Consider the following 22,509-nt stretch of genomic DNA (forward strand, 5'->3'; position numbering starts at 1 on the left):
GCAGATGGAAGACCTCTCTCTCTGTCTCTACCTCTCTCTGTAACTCTGTCTTTCAAATAAACAAAATAAATATTTAAAAAATAATAACCTTGAATGTAAATAGCCTACATTCTCCTATTAAAAGACACAGACTGGGGGCCAACAATGTGGCATGGCAGTTAAGGCCCCAGCCTGCAGCGCCAGCATCCAGTATGGGTGCTGTTCGGGTCCCTGCTGCTCCACTTCTGATCCAGCTCCCTGAAAATGCACCTGGAAAAGCAGCAGAGGATAGCCCAAATCCCTGGGATCCTGTACACTTGTGGGAGTTCTGGAAGAAACTCCTGGCTCCTGGCTTTGGATCAGTTCAGCTCCGGCCATTGGGGCCATTTGGGGAGTGAACCAGCAGATGGAAGACCTCTCTCTGTCTCTGTTTCTACCTCTCTCTGTAGCTCTGTCTTTCAAATAAATAAAATAAATCTTTTTTTAAAAAAAGATACAGATTGGCTGAATGGACTTAAAATAAAAAAAGAGACCCATCTATTTGCTGCCTGCAAGAAACACATCTCACCTACATAGATATGTTCAGATTGAAAGTGAAAGGATGGAGAAAGATATTCCATGCTAATGGAAAGCAAAAATGAACAAGTGTAGCCATCCTAATATCAGACAAAATAGACTTTAAAACAAAAACTGTTAAAAGAGACTAAGAAGGGCATTATGTAGTGATTAAGGGACCAATTCAACAGAAAGACGTGACTATAATAAATGTATATGCATTCAATGCCAAGGCATCTGGCCATTTAAAACAAATGTTAATAGATCTAAAGTGAAACATAGATTCCAATATTAATAGTAATGGGGTACTTCAACACCCCACATTCATCAATGGACAAATCAACTAGACAGAAAATCAACAAAGAAATAACAGAGCTAATAGAAACTATGGACCAAATGGACCTAACTGATATCTACAGAACCTTTCATCCCACAGTTGCAGAATACACATTCTTTTCATCAGTGCATGGAAATGTCTCTGGGATAGACAATATGCTAGGCCATAAATCAGGTCTTAGCAAATTAAAAAACTGAAATCATATTATGTATCTGTTCTGAACATAATGAAATGAAGACGGAAATTAACAACATAAGAATCTCTAGAACATAATCAAACATATGAAGACTGAACAACATGTTCCTGAATGAACAGTGGGTCATAGAAGAAATCAAAAGGGAAATAAAAAAGTACTGGGAATGAATGAAGTTGACAATACAGCATATCAAAACTTATGGGATACGGAAAAAGCAGTGTTAAGAAGGAAGTTTATAGCAACCGGTGCCTACATCAAGACATATTGCCACAATCAAAACTTCTTGGAAAAGACCCCAAAGGCACAGGCAATCAAAGCCAAAATTGACAAATGGGATTATATCAAGTTGAGAAGCTTCTGTACTGCAAAAGAAACAGCAAAGTGAAGAGGCAACCAACAGAATGGGAGAAATTGTTTGCAAACTATGCAGTTGATAAAGGATTAATACCCAGAATCTATAAAGAGCTCAATAAACTCAACAACAACAAAACAAGCAATCCAGTTGGACAAAAGACTTGAACATGCATTTTTCAAAAAAGGAAATCTAAATGGCCAACAGATACATGAAAAATTCTCAAGATCACTAGGCATCAAGAAAATGCAAATCAAAATCACAATGAGGTTTCACTTCACCCCAGTTAAAATGGCTCTCATAAAAAAAAATTAAAGAAAACAATAAATACTGGTGAGAACGTGGGAGAAAATATACCCTAATACACTGTTGATGGGAATGTAAATTAGTACAGCCATTGTGGAATACAGTAATGAGATACCTCATAAATCTGCAAAGAGATCTACCATATGACCCAATCTCACTTCTGGGAATTTACCCAAATGAAATGCAGTCAGCATATCTGTACCCTCACGTTTATTATAGCTCAGTTCACAATAGCTAAGATAATCATCCTAGATGTCCATCAACCGATGACTGGACAAAGAAAACGTGTTATATATACACTATGGAATACTACTCATCCATAAATTAGATTTGGATGTCTCTGTCTCTGCCTCCAGGTTGCCCCTGCCACAGTCTGGGCAGTGGATGGTCTTGGAGCTCCCAGTGATGTGGTGATGAGTCCATGGCACCCCAGTCTTCCTTTTCTTGGCCTTCCAGACCCAAGCAGGTGAGTGTGTTGGATGCTGTCCCTGTTGCTCTCCTGGAGGTGGAGCTGAGTGTCCAGGAGGCCCAGTAGGGCTGATCAACTCAGGGAACAATGAGGGAAATGGCATTAGAGTAACTTAGGCCAGAAGTAGGAAGAGGTGTGGCTCCAGTGCTTTCCTAACTCAGGAACCTCTTGTGAAAGAGAAACACAGAATAGGTAGGCAAAGCTGTTTTGGCCTTGGAAGTAACCAAATGTTCTCCCATGGTCTCAATACCACCCAGTGGAAAGGATAGGGAGAGGATTGGCTTTGTTTCATTTTGCAACAAAATGGATGCAACTGGAAACCATTATACTTAGTCAAATAAACCAGTCCCTAAAAGATAAATATCATATGTTTTCCCTGATGTGTGGTAACTAATAGAGTACAAAAAATGTACTGTATGTGAGCAAAACTGACATTTTGAGATTTGATGATTGTTTACAGCCCTTGTTTCTACTGTTGAGGAACAGTGTTGTTGTTTTCTTACTATTTGTTAAATTCTTTACTGAATGAAGGGTCAAGCTTATATTTATAAAATTAGCTGAAAGTATGTCATTATAAAAATTAAAAGAAAGAATTAGAAAGGAATGAGGATGAAGGGTGGGATCATGGGCGGGAGGGAATTTAGGAGGGGAAGTATCACTATGCTCCTAAATTTGTGTATATAAAATACAGGAAATTTGTTCACCTTATATAAATTTTAAAAATGAAAAAAAAAAACCTCAATGACTACTATTCATTAAAAAAACACAGGAGCACTGGCAACACTTCTTAGAACATGGCTCCTTATCCTGCCTCAGCATCCCTACAGCCTGTGAACACACAGAATGCTCATCCTCACTTCAAGTTTCTGATTCAGTACAGTCTAGGGCAGGACCTGAGAACGTGCATTTCTAACAAGTTCTCAGATGATGCAATGCTACTCTGAAAACTGCCATTCAAGGTAAAGTGCAAGGTGAATCAGAATCATTGGTGGTTGTCACCTGGGCCTTCTCAAAGGACCAGAAATCTGCCTAAAATGCCCCATTTGGGAAAAGTACTCTGGGTATTTCTGGTGTGCACTGAACTTTAAGAACCCTGTCCTAGATACAACTTTAAAACTTTCACACACACACACACACACAGTCTTAGTTTTAGGTCATAATGTGATTTCAGAAGTAATTAAAATGTGAACCTCACATAAACCATAAAATTAAGGGAACTTTTTTTTGGCAGGTAGAGTTATAGATAGTGAGAGAGAGAGAGAGACAGAGAGAAAGGTCTTCCTTCTGTTGGTTCACCCCCAAATGGTCACCATGGCCAGAGCTGCGCTGATCCAAAGCCAAGAGCCAGGTGCTTCCTCCTGGTCTCTCATGTGGGTGCAGGCACCCAAGCACTTGGGCCATCCTCCACTGCCCCCCACTCCGGGCCACAGCAGAGAGCTGGACTGGAAGAGGAGCAACTGGGACTAGAACCAGCACCCATATGTGATGCCGGCGCTGCAGGCGGAGGATTAGCCAATTGAGCCACGGCGCCGGCCCCGGGAACGTGGTTTTTATCATCACACTAAGAAAAAAACAAAAACATATTCCATGTCTTTCAACTCCCAGGTTAAGCTCAAAATATACTCTAACACAGTTTTTAATTACCAGTTTTTAAGTCAGATATGTGATGTGGATCATGCTCACTTGTGTTTAGCTTGTGAACCAAGCCACCTGTAACCTTAGCAGAGACTTTCCTCACACATGTGGTGGCTTCTCAGTGGAATCCTGTAGGTGGCTGTTGAAACTTAACTGAAAAGTGATCCCTGTTAAATATAAGAGTGGGAATAAGAGAGGGAGGAGAGGTAAAATTTGGGACATGCTCAATTGGACTTGCCCCAAATGGTAGAGTTAGAAACATACCAGGGGATTCCAATTTAATCCCATCAAGGTGGCATGTACCAATGCCATCTCACTAGTCCAAGTGATCAATTTCTGTTCACAATTGATCATAATGATAGGACTAAGAGCCAAAGGGATCACATAACAAGACTAATGTCTGAAAATACTAACCAATAGAATAAAAAAGGGAGGGAATGATCCAACATGGGAAGCAGGATACACAGTAGACTCGTAGAATGGCGGATGTCCTAAATAGCACTCTGGCCTCAGAATCAGCCCTTAAGGCATGCGGATCTGGCTGAAAAGCCAATGAGAGTATTTAAGGCATGGAAAGCCAAGACACTCTGGAAAAAAAAAAAAAACACCTAAATGAAAGTTCTCTGTGAGTGAGATCCCAGTGGAAAGAACAGGTCATCAAAGAAGGAGGAACCTTTCTCTGAAGGGAGGAGAGAACCTCCACTTTGACTATGACCTTGTCTAAATATGATCAGAGTCAGCGAACTCAAAAGGCTTCCATAGCCTTGGCAACTCATGACAAGAGCCTAGGGTGATTACTGAGGCCATAAACAAGAGTGTCAATTTGTTAAGTCAACAACAGGCGTCACTGTGCACTTACTCCTCACGTAGGATCTCTGTCCTTAATGTGCTGTACATTGTGATTTAATGCTATAACTAGTACTCAAACAGTATTTTTCACTTTGTGTTTCTGTGTGGGTGCAAACTGTTGAAATCTTTACTTAATATATACTAAATTGATCTTCTATATATAAAGAGAATTGAAAATGAATCTTGATGTGAGTGGAAGGGGAAAGGGAGTGGGAGAGGGGAGGGTTGCGGGTGGGAGGGAACTTATCGGGGGGAGCCATTGTAATCCATAAGCTGTACTTTGGAAATTTATATTCATTAAATAAAAGTTAAAAAAAGAGAAAGTACTATGCATGCTGTAAAGATTCTGACTTAATTGCCATGGGGTTCAGCCCCTACTCATATCTCCCTGAGAGAGGCTATGTGCAACCACATTTGAAAATCACTGCTTTAAAGGCATGTGTCATTTGACCTCTCTTAAGGAAGCAGGTATCTTTTTAAAATTTCAATCTTGGAAGGATTGTGGGGTGGGGAGTGGAGGTGGTGTGTAGCACAGTGATTAAGGTGCTGCTTGGGACACCCACATCTTGTATTAGAGGGCTTAGTTAAATTCCCCACCTCTGCTGCTTCCAATCCCCCTTCCTGATAATACACACCCTGGGAAAACACCAGGTGATGGCTCAAGTACTTGGTCCCTGATACACTGACTATCAAAACAGTCCCAGTAGCCATACAGATATTAAAAAAAATACAGGCTGGTATTATGCTGCAGCAGGTAAATCTGACACCTGAAATACCAGCATCCCATACAGGAGGCAGGAGTGAGGCGATATGCAAATATGGCCAAATAAATAAATGGAGAGGAGAAAGCTCTTCTTTTAAGACCATGAAGAGCTAATAAATAAAGAAATATTTTAAAATATTTTAAAAATCATAAACTTGCCACCTCCATAGTAAGATTCAGGCAAGAATCTTCAATGGGTGCTAAAATAACTGGATGAAGATTTTTTGATGAACAAAATCACCAACTGTAGGTTTAGGGTCTCAGACTACCTCCCTGCAGATTCCTTGCTGATCTCCAAGGAATGAGCTTCCTGCCTAGTAGGGAATCTACAAGGCACCCCCTCCCTAACTGATAAAAGTGGCCTCATTTGCTCCTGGGGTGAGGTCCTGCAAATACCAGGACATTGACGAGTATTCCTGTCAAAAAGGTACAGCTTGAATCTAATCATCAGTAACAACCAAGCTAACTCCATCTGAGGAGCTTCCCGTGAAACAGCTGGTCTCTACTCTTCAAAAATGTGTCCTGAAAGACACGAGGAATCTTTCTAGGTTAAAGGATTAAACATACATGACATTCAAGTGCAAGGGGGTGGCACTGGCTGGATCTTGGATAAAAAAAAAAATCGCAATGTTATATAGTAAATGTATATTAGATAACAGTGTTGTATTTGATCAATGTATTGAGGTTGTGTAAGAGAATGCCAAGTATGTCATGTCTGTATCGGGGAAAGCCTGCTTTCAAATGATTCAGATATAGGATGTGGGGGGGATACACAAATATGACAAAATGCTAAGAAAACTGGTGAATCTGGATGAAGGTATGTGGGAGTTAATGATTGTATTCTTGCAATTTTTCCTGAGATTTGGTATTTTTTAAATACAAATTTTAAAAAATTAAAAACGTTTTAAGATTGATTAAATAATACATTTTGGTAAAATCCAAATGCTTAAACCACTTAATAGTGATATCTTATCATTTCTATCCCAATAATGTTAAGGAAATTATACTTTATTAGTAATTTGATGAGTAATCTAATACTAATAATGATTTGGAGCCAAAATCCTAATTTTTTTTATTTGACAGGTAGAGTTATAGACAGTGAGAGAGAGAGAGAGGGGGAGACAGAGACAGAGACAGAGACAGAGACAGAGACAGAGAGAAAGGTCTTCCCTCTGTTGCTTCAATCCCCAAATGGCCACTACTGCTTCATTCCCCAAATGGCCACTACGGCCAGCGCTTCGCCAATCTGAAGCCAGGAACCAGGTGCTTCTTCATGGTCTCCCATGCAGGTGCAGGGCCCAAGCACCTGGACCATCCTCCACTGCGCCCCCACCCCCAGGGCCACAGCAGAGAGCTGGACTGGAAGAGGAGCAACCGGGACTAGAACCTGGCGCCCATATGAGATACCGGCGCCACAGGTGGAGGATTAACTAAGTGAGCCACAGTGCCGGCCCCAAAATCCTAATTTGATTACCCAGGAGTCATAGATTTGTTTTATTTTGTCCATAGGGTTGGTCCTTAACAGTAGGTCAGTAAGGGGGTGTGTGTGTGTGTGTGTGTGTGCCTGTGAATGTATGTGCATGCATGTGTGTGTGTGTGCCGAAATTAGTTGCTAACAAAGAAACATAAAAATAATGACTTTTAGATCTCCTTGAAAAACCTAGAGCTAGCAACATTTGACTCCCAATCAGAGTCTAATTGACTGACTCCCAATCTGAGTTAATCTGAGTCATAGCCACCTCTCCCACCCCCCACTGGCTCTACAAGTCACCAAAGTCTCCACCATCATGATTGTCTCCCGGACCCAGGCTACTTCACTCACTCCAGCTGTCAGGCTGGCTGCAGGAAGAGTCTGAGTTTGTGAGATGTCCTTCAGAAACTGTCTTCTTTTTAAAGAACAACAACAAAAAAAGGTGAGATCATCATCTATGGAAAGGAGGTGAGAAAGAAGTGAGACCTAAAAATGCATCCCCAACTCAGCCCCAAACTGAGTTATTATTAACTCTTTCTCCACCCATCCCCACTTTATTAACAAGCCAGAGAATGAATTTACCATTGGCATCTTTGTTTTCCTGTCTATAAACACAGATATAAAATTTATCTCTAAATTCTGTAGGTTTTACTTGCTAAATATCCTCAAATCTGTCTCTTTATCTTTTAAAAAAAAGAATCATTTTATTTATTTGAAAGGCAGAGTTTCGTTTTTTATTTAAAAAAAGATTTATTTTTATTTATTTATTTGAAAGTCAGAGTTACACAGAGAGAGGAGAGAGAGAGAGAGCGAGAGAGAGTGTCTTCCATCCGATGGTTCACTCCCCAATTGGCCGCAACAGCCGGAGCTGTGCTGATCCAAAGCCAGGATCCAGGAGCCTCTTCGGGTCTCCCACATGGGTGCAGGGGCCCAAGGACGTGGGCCATCTTCTACTGTTTTCCCAGGCCATAGCCGAGAGCTGGATCTGAAGTGGAACAGCTGGGTCTCGAACCGGCGCCCATATAGGATGCCAGCGCTTCAGGCCAGGGCATTAACCCTGCTGTACCACAGCACTGGCCCCTTTTTATTTATTTCAAAGGCAGAGTTATAAAGAGAGGGAGAGGGAGATAAAGAGAGAGAGATTGATCTTCTATTCTCTGGTTCATCCCCCAAATGGCCACAATGGCTGGAGGTGGGCCAGACCAAAGCCAAGAGCTATGAGCTTCCTCTGGGTCTCCCACATGGGTGCAGTGGCCCAAGAACTTGGGCCATTTTCTACTGCTTTCCTAGGTGCATTAGCAGTGAGCTGGATGAGAAGCGGAGCAGCTGGAACTTGAACTGGCACCCCATATGGGATGCTGGTGTCACTTGCAAAGGCTTTTAACTGCTATACCACAACACTAGCCCCTTTTTACCTGTCTTTTCCACACTAAAACTACCACCATCACCAGTTCTACCAGTACCATTACCACCTGTGCCACCACTATCATTACTACCTCTATCATTACCACAACCACAACCTTCATCCCCATCAACCTACCTCATCATTACCAACACCATCATTACCTCATTGCCATCATAATTACTGCTATCTCCACTGTCACCATGAACACCACGAGAAACACCACCACCATTACCATCACCAGTACTATTACTGTGACCACCATCACTACCACTGCTGCCACCACACTATTCTTAGCTTCCACCTACTGATGTCTAGACAAATCTTCCTTAGTAGTTCATTCACATTAAGTCTGGACTCTCTTCAATCTAGTCAGGACATTGAATGTACAATGATGTGCTTTTTTCAAAATCCAAATTTTGAAGTCTGTCTTTTGCTTAGAAACCTCAATGTTTCCTATAGCTTTTGGGATAAAGGGATTCCAGCTTGATAGGGTCTGCATGGTGTGGACCCAGCCATCTCCACAGCTTCATTTCCTATCTTTCCTCTCCTCTACTTTTCTGTTCCAACCATTGTAATATTCATTAACTCCACAAATACTCAGCATAATCACTCCTGTTTTTCATCTCAAGTACCTAGCATTGGACTAACCATAACCCTTGGTTTATGTAATGCCATTAAATTGGCTAATATGTGGCCTTTTTATTTATATGTTTAAAATGATACAATAAACTTGTTTAGAACTTTCCATACATTATCTAGAGACTTACCAATGGTTTCCATGTCCCTTTGTGAACTTCCCATCCCTTCCCTACTACCCTTTCTCTGAAGGTAGCCACTGTCCCTACATTCTGTGTTTGTATTTGTGCCTTTTTTGTTTTATCACAATATTTGTATATCTAAATAATATATTGTTTCATTTTTCTTGTTAAAGTTTATATCATGATAGAGTACCATGCTCCATGTAGTCTCTAGGATTTGCTTTTTTCCCACCCAACATTATGTTGCTAATGTTCATCCCTGTAGTTGTGGGCAGCAGGGACTCATTCATTTTCACTGCTGTGTATATGACATTATATGAATGTCCCCCTGTCTGCAATGCTCTTTGTTCTCTTAGCCTAGTTAACTACTTACCCTCCAGATCCGAGCGCAGGTGTCACCTTCTCAGGAGCTGCTTCCTGACCTTCACAACCATCAGACTCCTAATTTATTATAAACCTTGAAGTCACAGGTACCCATTCATGTGGTAGTAACCTCACACTTTAGTGACTGATGGGGTTCTTCCTCCCCAGACTTCACTGTAGTTCCTGGGGGCCAGTCACCATGTCTCTCTGCTTGCTGTGAAACCCTCAGCCATAGCACATGGTAAGGGCTCAACTGAAGTTGTTGCATGAATGAACAAATCATGAAAAATAGTAAATTATCTCTACTAAACAGTTCATCTAACTAAACACATTCAGAGATAAAGGACCACAAAACCCATATCTCACCTTGACTTTCTTACACAGGATAATCATATCTAACTGGGAAATGCTGATGGCATTAAAGTAAGTGCATCAATACCTAAAAATGTTAAAGGGGTTCCCTTTAATTTATCCCAAATTTCCTTGGGGTACTATTTCTGCCCCACCCCCTACTGTTACTCCTTTTTCCTTTGAAAGGTAGGAGGGATTTACCAAATTAGGGAGTTTGGGAAAGGGAGATGAGCGACACAGCTCAGCCTCCTTCCCTCCTCTTCCTTTCTGTCCTGCCCTCCCTTGTTCTCTCCACCCTTCATCCTCTCTCATCTGCTTGTCCACAGATTCACACTTTCTGCTCTGCCTTCTCTGTGGGATGCTTGGTGAGGCAGGCTCTGCCCTGGGGGTGGGGGATGAGGGCCGTGGTGGTGCTGGTGGGCAAAGCTTGATAACTTGGAGCTGAGCTGTTGGCAACTCTTCTGCCCACAGCTCTCAAGCTGGCTCTCTCACGAGCTTATCAGTGATAAAGCTCACACTATGATCTCCATCTGTCTGCTTGCTGGGTCTGATTTCTCAACTGGTGCTGCACTTGGAAAGAAAGGAAGTTATTGATTGACTTCCTAAAACTACAGCTATAAAGTAATATGGCCCTCATGTTTAAAGAAACATACCAACTTTCACACCCAAATAGGGGATACCCTTCAAAATAGTCCCCTGAGGAAATGACACAAATGTCCTAATATATTCCAGTAAGGCTTGTCTCCTTCAAAAGCTTTTGCATGTCTGATTATAGTCTTTGATTTTTAAAAAATGTTTACTTATTTATTTGAAAGGCAGAGAGTCAAGGGAAGTGGAAGACAGGAAGAGAGGAGGGAGGCAGGGAGGGAGGGAGAGAGAGAGAGATAGAGAGAGCGAGAGAGAGAGAGAGAGAGAGAGAGAGGCATTTCTTTAAAAATATTCTGTACAATATCCCCCTTTTCAAAATAGCACACAGCACTCAGAAGTGAGCACTCTGGGTTGGCGCCACGACTCACTTGGCTAATCCTCCGCCTGCAATGCCGGCACCCCGGGTTCTAGTCCCAGTTGGGGCACCGGATTCTGTCCCGGTTTCTCCTCTCCCAGTCCAGCTCTCTGCTGTGGCCCGGGAATGCAGTGGATGATGGCCCAAGTGCTTGGGCTCTGCACCCGCATGGGAGACCAGGGGGAAGTACCTGGCTCCTGGCTTTGGATCGGCGCAGCGCACCAGCTATAGCAGCCATTTGGGGGGTGAACCAAAGGAAAAGGAAGACCTTTCTCTCTGTCTCTCTCACTGTCTAAATCTGTCAAAAAAAAAAAAAAAAAAGTGAGCACTCTGACAGTCAGCTCTATAAAAACGGCTGCATTCATTCATCTTCTGATCAATTCATTGTGAAACTCATAACCTAGGACACTGACTTTTTCTTTTTCTTTTTTCTTTTTGGACAGGCAGAGTGGACAGTGAGAGAGAGAGGTCTTCCTTTTCTGTTGGTTCACCCCGCAATGGACGCTGCGGCTGGCGCACCATGCTGATCCGAAGCCAGGAGCCAGGTGCTTTCCCCTGGTCTCCCATGTGGGTGCAGGGCCCAAGCACTTGGACCATCCTCCACTGCACTCCCGGGCCACAGCAGAGAGCTGGACTGGAAGAGGAGCATCCAAGGCAGAATCCGGCACCCCGACCAAGACTAGAACCCGGGGTGCCAGCGCCACAGGCAGAGGATTAGTCTATTGAGCTGCAGTGCCGGCCTCTGGCTTTTTCTAAAGGCAGAAGGTGTGCAGTCCTGAGTCTTGCCCTTTATTATCTGTGCCAAGTAAGTTACTTGACTTCCTTCAGCCTCACTATTTCCATCAGTAAAATGGGATTAACAGTCCCATTTTAGCTTACAGGACTGACTTGCAAATCATGTGAGACAAAACAGGTGAAAAGACTTTTTGTCACTGACCATGTTGTGTAATAGTAGCTACGATTATGATTCATGCTCTTTCTTGATGGATCCAAGCTTTGTCCCCTCCTTTCACTCACACATTGGCAGCAGCTTTGGATTCTGCAAGATCTTCTCATAAAAAGACTGAGGTCAATCTGAATACATATTCCAGGATTCGAATAAATCACTAAGGAAAATGCAAGGAAGCAGGAAGCCTGCCAATGACTCAATAAGCACATTTTCTGTAAATCACTTGATTTGTTTTGCACCATTTTCTGTAAGTCACTTGATTTGTTTTGGCTTTGGGTGATTTGTTTCAAGTTTCTAAGGATGGATTAACTTGGGCCACCATTTTCTCTTACCTAACTTCACAGACTAAAAGATACAAGCCCAGGTAGCATCCTTATCCACGAGCAGCAGTTGACCCTGATTCAGAACTTACTGCGGATGATATGTCAAATATGTCTGAATTTACTCAACAGCCTCGTGCTTAGGTGCTCTTTTGTCCTCATTTAAAGGAGAGACCACAGAATCGCCAAGAAATTCAACAATGTGCCCAGGCCACACATTTGATGAGTCCTCCTGCTGGCACGTGAGCCCAGTGCACCCACAAGACCCACAGCTTCAGCATATGCTCCACCTTCACATGCATAAAGCTGCCTTTTCCAAACTGCAAACCCCATCACATTTTTTCCTCCTTTATGTTTTACTTTTGAGGCTAGGACAGGACCTCTCAGGGGGCTGTTTGTGTGTTTTTGATGAGTGACATGTTCCCCCTTGAACCACTTGAAAGAGTCAAGGACCCCCTAATGTGGTGACGAGCACTCCGAGAAATGTGCTAGGGCATAACATTTGGACCAACATGAAAGAAATAAAAGCTTTAGGAACAGCATACAGCTCATCTTCAAATCAGCATTTATGATAGACTTTCAGAGCCTATTCAGGAATTTTACTAAGCTCGCATCCCTCAGTACACCCCCCACTTCTAGTAGCTCTCCATCCTGCCGAAATCCTTGCCTTTTCTGTGAAGCACCCACATTTTTGTTACTCATCAGGATGCCTCCTCTCCCCTCTTAAACCCTCATCAACACTGGAATCAGACAATGCACACCAAGATTCATGTTTACCTAGTTTCGAGCCAAAATCAAAATCAACCTTTTTTTTTTTTTTTCAGGGACAGTCCATGTTTTATAAAAATTTGTTTCAACTGTAAAAGTCATCCTCTTCATGGCATGAAGCCTGAGAAACCAAGAAGAAAAAGACGCCCTGGAGCAGGGGCTATGTCTCAGTTGCCTGCATCTACAGAGCCTAACAAGTGTCAGCCCTTCGAGAAGCTCTGTAGATGTTCACGAGGAGTGCATTTTTTGGAGACCCACAAGAATTCATTGCACAAGAATCTCCACTGCTGTGCTGCTCCCAGAGATCAGGGCATTGCCCACTGGTCAGAAACACTGGGCGCTCTGTAGAATACTCCAGTGGGTGCAGTGAGGTGAGTCCAGGCTGACAGTGGGCCTTGGGTAGATGTTTGTTGACTCACACATCAGAGAAAGAATCCTGTAATGCCTACTACTAGTTGGGGGCAGATTACCCAGCCCCCATCTGCCTCTTCCCTAGAATTCTAACCCCATCCACCTGTCCTGCACTGCCTGCCAATTAAGGCCAGCCCCTTGCTTCTTAGGAAGCCTTTTCTGTTCCACTGACAACATCCTCACCCACATAGATATGCTCATGTCCTAACCCCTGGAACCTGTAAAAATGTTATCTTAGATGGCAAAAGGGATTCTTCAGATAGGACTCAGTTAAACATCTTGAGGTGGGAGATTGTCCTGGATTACCTGATGACCTTGATGGAATCACGGGGTCCTTATAAGAGGGTGGCATGAAGGGTCAGATGCAGAGGACAAGGCAATTTGATGGTGAAAGCAGAGAGTGGGGTGATGGGATCACAAGAGGCCACCAGATGCTAAAAAGGCAAGGAAGTGACTCTTCCCTCACAGCTTCCAGCTCTGCTGACACCTTGACTTTAGCCCCATGAAACAGACTGCAGGCTTCTGGCTCCCAGAGGTACATGAGGATCAATTTGTTTATTTCACGTTACCACATTTGCATGGATTCATTACAGCAGGCAGAGGAAACAAATATCCATTCCCCAAAACCAAGATGCACGTGGATCTCCTCCCCTTCTCTGAATTTTGGTGAGGGTTGAAGACCCAACACAGCACTCAAAACTCCAGAAGCCTACTTACTCATCCTAACACAAGCCCCACGGGGACATAGGCTTCCCCATGCTTCTGTTATTTCTCAAGGGGCAGAAAGTCTAAGTTGGGGCTGGCTAGGTAAAAGGGTGAGCAGACACTTTTTGCAAGGCAAGAAATACTCAGTTCAAGATTCAGTTATGCTAGGGCCGGCATTATGGCCTAATGGGTAGAGCCGCTGTCTGTAATGCTGGCATCCCATATGGGTGCTGGTTTGTGTCCTGGCTGCTCCACTTCCAAACCAGCTCCCCACTACTGGCCTGGAAAAGGATGGCCCAATGCTTTGGCCACTCATGTGGGAGACCCAGATGAAGCTCCTGGCTCCTGGCTTCAGGCTTGCCCAGCCCTGGCCATTGCAGCCATCTGGGGAGTGGACCAGCGGGTAGAAGATTTCTGTCTCTCTCCATCTCTCCTACCTCTCTGTAATTCTGATTTCCAAATAAATAGCTAAACGTTTTTTAAAAAAAGATTGTTATGCCAAGATGAGGGAGACACTAACCCATTATCTCAAAAATTATGTCAGGTCATTGAAAATTGTCTGTTGAACACCGATGTACAGCATCACTCACTGAAAACTGTCAAACACTGATGTCCAGCATTACAACACTCAGAAGGCAGAAATAACAGCTACCATGCACCAGTAGAAGGATGGATGAACAAAATGGGGTACGTCCACGTAATGGGATATAATCCATCCTTTAAGAAGAAGGAAATTGTGACGCACACCTCAACATGGATAACCTTAAAGACATTGTATTAGATGAAATAATTCAGCCATAAGAAGACAGATACAGTAAATCCCTCTTTATCCACAGGAAATAGGGGCCAAGACTCCCAGAGGATGCCTGAAACCTCATATAGTATGTAATCCTATGTATACTATGTTTATTCCTATACATACATAGCAATGATAAAGCCTAATTAATGTAAGTTACAGGAAGATATTGACAGCAAACACCAATAATAAAAGATCAATTATAACAATATAATAAGAGTTACTTAAAACATGAATTTCTTATTTCTGGAATTTTCCATTTAATAATGTGTGATCATAGATAACTGAAACCCATAAAGACTGCAGATAAGGAGGGACTACTGTACTGTATAATTCCACTTACATGACATAACTAGAGTAGAATTCATAGATACAGAAAGTAGAATGGTGGCACCAATGGAAGAAGATGGGATGAAGAGTTATTATGTAAAAGACAGAGGTGTGGTTTGTGATGATGACAAATTCTAGAGCTGGATGATATGAATAGTTAGAAATGTACTCAGGCTGGAAGCACCTGCTAAGAGGAAGATCTGGGTCTTGATTTAGGATAAGCACACAGAGAAAGATGTAGGGACTTCAGTGGGGGGTATCTGTGGCTGTGGACTTACTTTTGTCCTGCTTCCCACCTAAGGGCAAAGTGATTCCTTTAATAACAAATATCTCCTGAGCTTCCTGTGCTGGCACCGGGGGTACAGCATTGAGCAAGATACATACCTTAGAGTCACATGGGGGAAACTGACGTGAAACCATCCCATCCATAGAGGTTACAATGTGATTCATGTTGAAAAGGTCAGGTGAGGAAATGACACAGGAGCTGAGAGTAAAAGTGAGTGAGAGTTAATGATGCAGTCAGGGTGGAGGTGAGAAGGGAGACCATCCAGCGTCCCAGGCAGAGGGAACAGCAGGTCTCCAGGACCTGAACACAAAGGCCAGAGCAGTGAGGCTGAGAGAACAGAAGGAACAAGGTAATTCTGGGGAGGTGGGCAAGGGACAGACGTCAAAGCCTGGGGCCATGTCCAAACCTTGGTCCTTCTTCTCAGAGCCAAGACAAATCATTAGAGTGGTTTCATTAGAGATGTGGGGATACCAGCGAGAAGATTACTCCAGGAGTCTGAGTGAGGGATGATGGAGAGATCAGGGAAGTGGAATGAAGAGACAGGGCAGACTCAACTGGGACTGAAAGCTAAAAGACAGGATGTTCTCAGATGGATTGGGAACGTAGCATGATAGACAAGGAGGGCTCATGAGCAACCCTGAGCTTTCTGCTTTGTGAAGCCAGAGGGGGCTGCCTTTCACCTCATTGAATACAATACCACTGTCATCACACCACACAACTCCAAGGGGCTCCATCCATTTGCCATCAGTGAGGATGGTACCCGTGGAATTGTGGAAAAGCAATAGCCTATGTAGCACCAGAAGCAGCCTCTTGGGCAAGAAGTGTCCCCCTTGCCTGGAGCCCAACTTCTTTCAATTGGACATTTTGTTCACATTGTACCTGAGGGCTATGTTCAATGACCAACATGCCTGAAGCCCAGTGGAATCTAATGTCTTGTGGTGAGTTGTTGATGTTAAATTCCCCTGAACATGTGTCACAAATCCAGACCTTCAGCAGGATCCTGGGTTAAAGTAAAGTAGGAACACAAAAGCCTTTGTATGAGCATGACTTGTGTTAGGGAAATGTCCCAGGATTTTTTTGTTCTTTCCCACTCACCACTGTCATCAATGCTCATGTAGCCCAGCACATATGGTCTTCCAGTCATGTGATCCACTGATGGGAAAGCCTTGGATGCAGTTACTGCAGGGCTCCAGTGCCAGGAAGCCATGTCTCATTAGAGTCTGCCCAGAGACCCGAGACTGACTCATCCTTTGTGACTTAAGAGGGCAGGGGCAAGAGAAATAAAGATCTCTCCAGGTCTGTGCTAGGAACCCTAAGGCATCCTAGATTATGCTGAGGCTCCTAAAGAATGACAACTCCGGCCGGCGCCACGGCTCACTTGGCTAATCCTCTGCCTACGGTGCCGGCACCCTGGCTTCTAGTCCTGGTTAGGGCATCGGTTCTGTCCCAGTTGCTCCTCTTCCACTCCAGCTCTCTGCTGTGGCCCGGGAAGGCAGTGGAGGATGGCCCAAGTGCTTGGCCCCTGCACCCACACGGGAGACCAGGAGGAAGCACCTGGCTCCTGGCTTCAGATCGGCATGGCTAGCCGGCCACAGTGCACCGGTGGTAGCAGCCATTTGGGGGGTGGACCAACAGAAAAGGAAGACCTTTCTCTCTCTCTCTCTCTCTCTCTCTCTCTAACTCTGCCTGTCAAAAAAAAAAAAAAAAAAAAAAAGAATTACAACTCCGCCTGTGGAGCCAGTTGAATAATCCGAACTCCCTCTACCCCTAAGTAGCAGCAGTTAGAGAAGTTCATGTCTCAAAGTCATAGCAAAACTGGGAGCACTGGGGGATATCCACAAGTCTCAATCAGCCATTTTGCCTCCCACCTTCTTACCTGTGTGAACAGGAAACCTGTGGCACTGCCCCGGACCCTGGATCATTGATAGATCAATCCATTCCCCTACAAAGGGGAAACCAAAGGAGGAAGGCCCTGGGCCTCAAGAAGAGGGAAGCCTCCTGACTTCTGAATCCACACGAGCTTCTATATTAAGAACTTTACAGGGCCGGCACTGTGGTGTAGTGGGTGAAGCTGCCACCTGCCATGCCGGCATCCTATATAGGCGCTGGTTCAAGATCTGGCTGCTCCACTTCCAATCCAGCTCTCTGCTGTGGCCTGGGAAAGCAGTAGAGGATGGCACAATTCCCTGTGCCTCTGCACCCTCATGGGAGACCCAGAAGAAACTCCTGGCTCCTGGCTTCAGATCAGCACAGCTCCAGCCATTAAGGCCATTTGGGGAGTGAACCAGAGATGGAAGACCTCTCTCTCCCTCTCTCTGCCTCTCCTTCTCTCTCTGTGTAACTCTGACTTTCAAATAAATTAATAAATCTTAAAAAAAAAAAAAGAATTTTACCGGGCAGTTGTCTCTACACCAGAGAGCCCAGCTTAGAGTCCTGCCCTGACTGTTCACTCCCCAATTGGCCCCAATTGGCTTGTGACCTTGCATAAGTTTCGTATGCATTTATCATTTATTTATCATGAATTGATTATTTATTATGCATTTATTATTATTACATTATAACTTACAGATAATAAATGTCTCTATCACACAGGGTGTTGTGAGGATTGAAAGCTTTAAGACACTTAGATCACTTAGACTAGTGTCTGACACACAGTGAGCATGCAATGTTCACTCTCATTGGTCTATTAGAACAAGAGGCTGACACATGGCACTCCCCGGCCAGGAGAGGTAGGTTGACAAGTTGCAGTTATCTGCCTGTTTCTCTTACACCCCAGGAACCACAGCTTGTAAGAGGAATGTCAAGGGGACACAAGTGAGCCACCAGTGGCATTTGCCACCCAAGGTCTATGGTCATGAATCAGGTTCTTTTGAATTTTGCCTTCTTGCCAGGCTATCCTTCTAATGCTCAAAGAAATGGCATAAACCTTTTCATCCCACTAATATATTACCTATTTGGGCATCGGTGCAGGGTCAAGAAGTTTTCCTCCTTTTCAGGCCTCAGTTTTCTCAAATGTAGACCACAACCCCCCTGAGGTCTCCTCCAGTGTGACATTCTGTGACCATCACCCCACATCTGCATGAAAGCAGCCAGGGGCTGCTCTATATCTGTGTGTGTGCAGTATCATCTCAATCCACTGAGCCCTGCAGACTTTAATTTTTCACTTTGCTTCTTACAATCAACAAGTACAATATTGAAGTCAGGACAATTCCCCAAATTTATAAGTGTGACAACAAAAAATAGATTTTTTTATCTCTGAATAGTAAAATGCTCCCCAAATGGGTACTTCAAAAACCCCACGATTTGTCCTAGAACCAGAAAATGTCTGGGAGCCTATAAGAAAGTCACCATTAACTCTACTCTCACTGGAGAAGTCAGTAGGTTACAAAACAGTTAACAGTAAGACTGTGCTAGACAATGGGCCAAGTGCTGCACTACCTGCAGGGTCCTGTAACAAAGACTCACAGTGGGTGAAGGCTGGAGAATTCATACAGTCCGACACCTATCTGATATGTGAACCTTCTCTACAACATTCCTGCCATTCCCATCTAATCTCTGCCTAAACACCTCTGGTGCTGGGGAATTTACAATCGCTAAAACTTACTGATTTTTCATCTGTTCAACAAGTGTCCAGGCTCATGCTGGTGCTTGTAACACAGTGGCAAATCATACTGACATAGTCCTTGATCTCTAAGAGCTTACAGTCTAGGGAAACAGATGAATACATGAATGTATGTAGCTAGCACACAGATTTTAATATACCAATTAATATATCTTTATGTGCTTTTCTCTAACAAATTTCCTTGAACAGGACTATTCTCAGGCCAACTGGAGTTTTCCATATACCCTTGATGAAAAGTTGGATTATTCCAGCAGAAATGCAAGTACATAGAAATAGTCATAGTCAAAACTGCCTTTTTGGGGCTGGCACTGTGGCATAGTGGGTAAAGCCACTGCCTGCAGGGCCAGCATCCCATATGGGCGCTGGTTTGAGTCCTGGCTGCTTCACTTCCAATCCAGCTCTCTGCTATGGCCTGGAAAAGTAGTAGAAGATGGCCCAAGTCCTTGGGCCCCTGCACCCACGTGGGAGACCTAGAGGAAGCTTCTGGCTCCTGGCTTCTGATCGGTACAACTCCGGCAGCTCGAGCCATTGCGGCCAATTGGGAAGTGAACCAGCAGATGGAAGACCTCTCTCTCTCTCTCTCTCCCTCTCCCTCTCTCTCCCTCTCTCTCCCTCTCTCTCTCTGCCTCTCCTCTCTCTGTGTAAATCTGACTTTCAAATACATAAATAAATCTTTTTTTTTTAAAAAAAAACCTTACTTTTATGATGATATCTGATGTGGACTTCTGATGCTCATATCAGAAATAAGTTTTGAAAGCCAAATCTTATGTGTTGTAGTATCTGGATTTTGCCAGGAGAATTAAAAGAAAAATCAAGATGCATGGCCCCAAGACAGCAAAGCTATAAATGGATGGCCCTCAAACTTTGATGAACAATGAGATTACCTGCAGGGTCTGTTGAGACAAAGATTGCTGGGGCCATCCAGAGTTTCTGATTCAGTAGGTCTGCACTAGGCCCTGAGCTTTGATACTATTAGAACCCACTCAGGTGATGCTGACATTGTTTGTCCAGGGAACCACAGTTTGCAAACCATTTGGTTAGAGTTTAGGTCTCAATAGTTGAGTGAAAAGAAAAAGGCCCAGACTAAGAACCTAGGCAAACTATGTGACCTCCATCTGAGCTAGCAAGAAAGACTGAGAGCTTGCTGCAAATAGAAACTGGACACAGGGGATAACTCGGAATAGGTGGAATCATTGTTGAATCCACTACAGCAAGCATCGGAGGAGCCAGGGTTGAGGCAAAGTGATGCCTACAGATCACCTGTTGCCAGTGTAGCAAACACGCCTGACATTTGCACTGAAGGATCATGTTGGCTGTTCTTCCCACTGCTGTATATCTGGTCCCCTCTACTGACAGCTATACACATGTCATCCGAAGACTGTTCATGGAAAGGAATCCCACCTTGCCCTGTGCCATCTCTATTAGTTTCCTAAAGCTGCTGTAACAAACTCCCAGAAATTGGCAACCTAAAACAATAGACACTTACTCTCTTAGATTCCTGGAGTCTGTAAGTCCAAAATCAAGGTTTCTGCAGGGTCATGGTCCCTTTGAGAGCTCTAGGGAGGAATTCTTTCTTTGTCCTTTTAGGTCCTGAAAGTTCCAGGCAGCCACTGGCTTGAGCAGCGTAATGCTAATCTCTTCCTATTCACAGTGTCTCCTTCTCTGTGCGTCTCTTTCTGTGCCCTCTCTTATAGGGACACTGACTGTTGGATGTAAAGACCACTCTCATTCAGTATGACTTCATCTTAACTCATTACATCTGCAAAGACTATTTGCAAAATAAAATCACATTCTAAGGTTCCAAGGGCACATGAATCTTGGGAGGACACCATTCAATTCACTACCCCATCAAAGTTACCATTACCAAACTTCCCTTTCTTGCCTTTTGCAGCAGCTCAGGACATTCACTGGCCCCCTGGAACAGAGGTTGGGTTCTTGACAACCAGGGAAGTATGGAGCTGCCTGTACTTAGGTAGGTACAGTCAGTGGGAAATCCCACTACTTCATCCAGTGTGTTGCATTATGATGAGGTACTGTGGATTGCCAAAGGAACACGGGAGACAGGTACCGATCACAGACTTAGGTACTAGTCAAAATTGCCTAAAGTTTAAAACATCCAAGTTGAGACCAGAAAAATGAGCAGGAAATAGCCAGAACCAAAGTTGGGAAAGTGTTGGAGACCAAAGAAACTTATGGACAAAGGCTTAAAAGTGAGAGAAAATATGATTTGCTCCAAAGCAGAAAGAAATTTGAATTGGTTGGCTTGTAAAAGGGATGGTCCATGGGGGTGGGATGGAAAAGCATTTGGGGGACTGAAGTGTGAGTCCCTTTCATTTCTTAAAGCTACATGGATAATTCTAAGCCTTCTTCAATTTGGGAGTCCTTATGTCTTTAAAGACAGATATCTTGTTATCCTGAAATCCTCTCTTTTCCAGGTTAATGTACTGAATGCCCCCCAAGGATTTATTAAAAGCTTTGGATTTCCAGCCTATCACCAACTATCATAATTGAACTCCTGCAAACCCACCCAGCTTGTCTAAATCTCTTGAACTAGAACTCCCAAAGTGGAAGAGAACACTAACTCCATACCGCAGGAGCAATGCCCTGACTCTAATGGTCAACATTCACTGGAAGCAGCTTTCCTTCCTAGATTTAGGTATAGGATTGAGGCAGGCTTTTGAGGCAGAGACTGCTCCCACTATCCACTGCTATTTTCTTCCTCTAACAGAGATGTGGAAACTTTCTTCTGCCATGGGCCATTTGGATATTTGTAGCATCACTCAGAGATCATGTAAAATTCTCAACTGAAAAATTAGCCTGCTAGAGATTCACTGCATTGAGTCCTACCTGCGGTTGCCTTGGCAGGGCCAGACCAAATCATTGACGTTCCCAACCCTACAAGTGATAGGAGTCCCTCAGGTTTCAGCTTCCTTGTAGCTCAGTGTGGTCATGTGACTAACTCCCGGTTCACAGAATCTTCTTCACAAAGCCGCTCACTCCTGTCTTCCTCCCTCCCCTGTCCTGCTGGTGGGAAGTCGGGACTATTGGAGCAGACTTGCACACAGAGAGGGAAGGCTCATGTTGAGAACAGCTGAGCAAACCAGCCCACCTGGGTCTCTGGATGACGTTTAGAGGTAGGGAGCATGATACTCACAGCAACCTACCCATCCCCCTCTGGTCTGGCAATAGAAACAAGCTTCTGACCTGTGAGCCAATGTAGCTAATAAGAGCCAGCCTCACCCGATCCCTATTAGTATACATTTCACTTGGTACAGTTGTAGATTTAGGCCTTCAACTACCCATACATCCATTCAGTATATACATCAATCACCTACTAGATACTAGACAATATGTATTCTAAATCTTAAACATGCAACATCAGCATTTCTGGCATGAGCAGTATATTATCATTTGCTTATAATGTTTATTTAGATGCCTCTCAGTTCAATGTGTTTTCAGTACCTTCATTTTCATAACATTTAGTATCTACATTACAGCTGTTGTATATAAGCTGTCTCCTTTGATCTTCA

At 43.7% G+C, this 22,509-nt stretch overlaps 1 protein-coding gene and 2 long non-coding RNA genes across 7 annotated transcripts in view; 2 read left to right on the top strand and 1 right to left on the bottom strand.

Annotated features, from left to right (window-relative positions):
• Positions 1-22,509, bottom strand: part of GLIS3 (GLIS family zinc finger 3) — a 797,279-nt gene that overhangs the window by 530,084 nt on the left and 244,686 nt on the right. The gene's annotated exons all lie outside the window — the stretch shown is intronic.
• Positions 1-22,509, top strand: part of LOC138844261 (uncharacterized) — an 89,101-nt gene that overhangs the window by 31,519 nt on the left and 35,073 nt on the right. The window contains exons 2-3 of one of the 2 annotated variants that reach the window (XR_011379801.1): positions 2,082-2,191; positions 7,250-7,521. This is a non-coding gene — a long non-coding RNA (uncharacterized lncRNA). Of the gene's footprint in view, positions 1-2,081; positions 2,192-7,249; positions 7,522-22,509 lie in introns of those variants that run through there. The other variant, XR_011379802.1, reaches the window with a different exon arrangement.
• On the top strand, positions 11,244-22,365 carry LOC138847399 (uncharacterized). Its single transcript, XR_011385182.1, has 3 exons — positions 11,244-11,597; positions 12,886-13,200; positions 14,490-22,365. It is a non-coding gene; the product is annotated as an uncharacterized lncRNA (long non-coding RNA).

Source organism: Oryctolagus cuniculus, chromosome 1 (genome assembly GCF_964237555.1).
Source record: "Oryctolagus cuniculus chromosome 1, mOryCun1.1, whole genome shotgun sequence".
NCBI lineage: Eukaryota > Metazoa > Chordata > Mammalia > Lagomorpha > Leporidae > Oryctolagus > Oryctolagus cuniculus.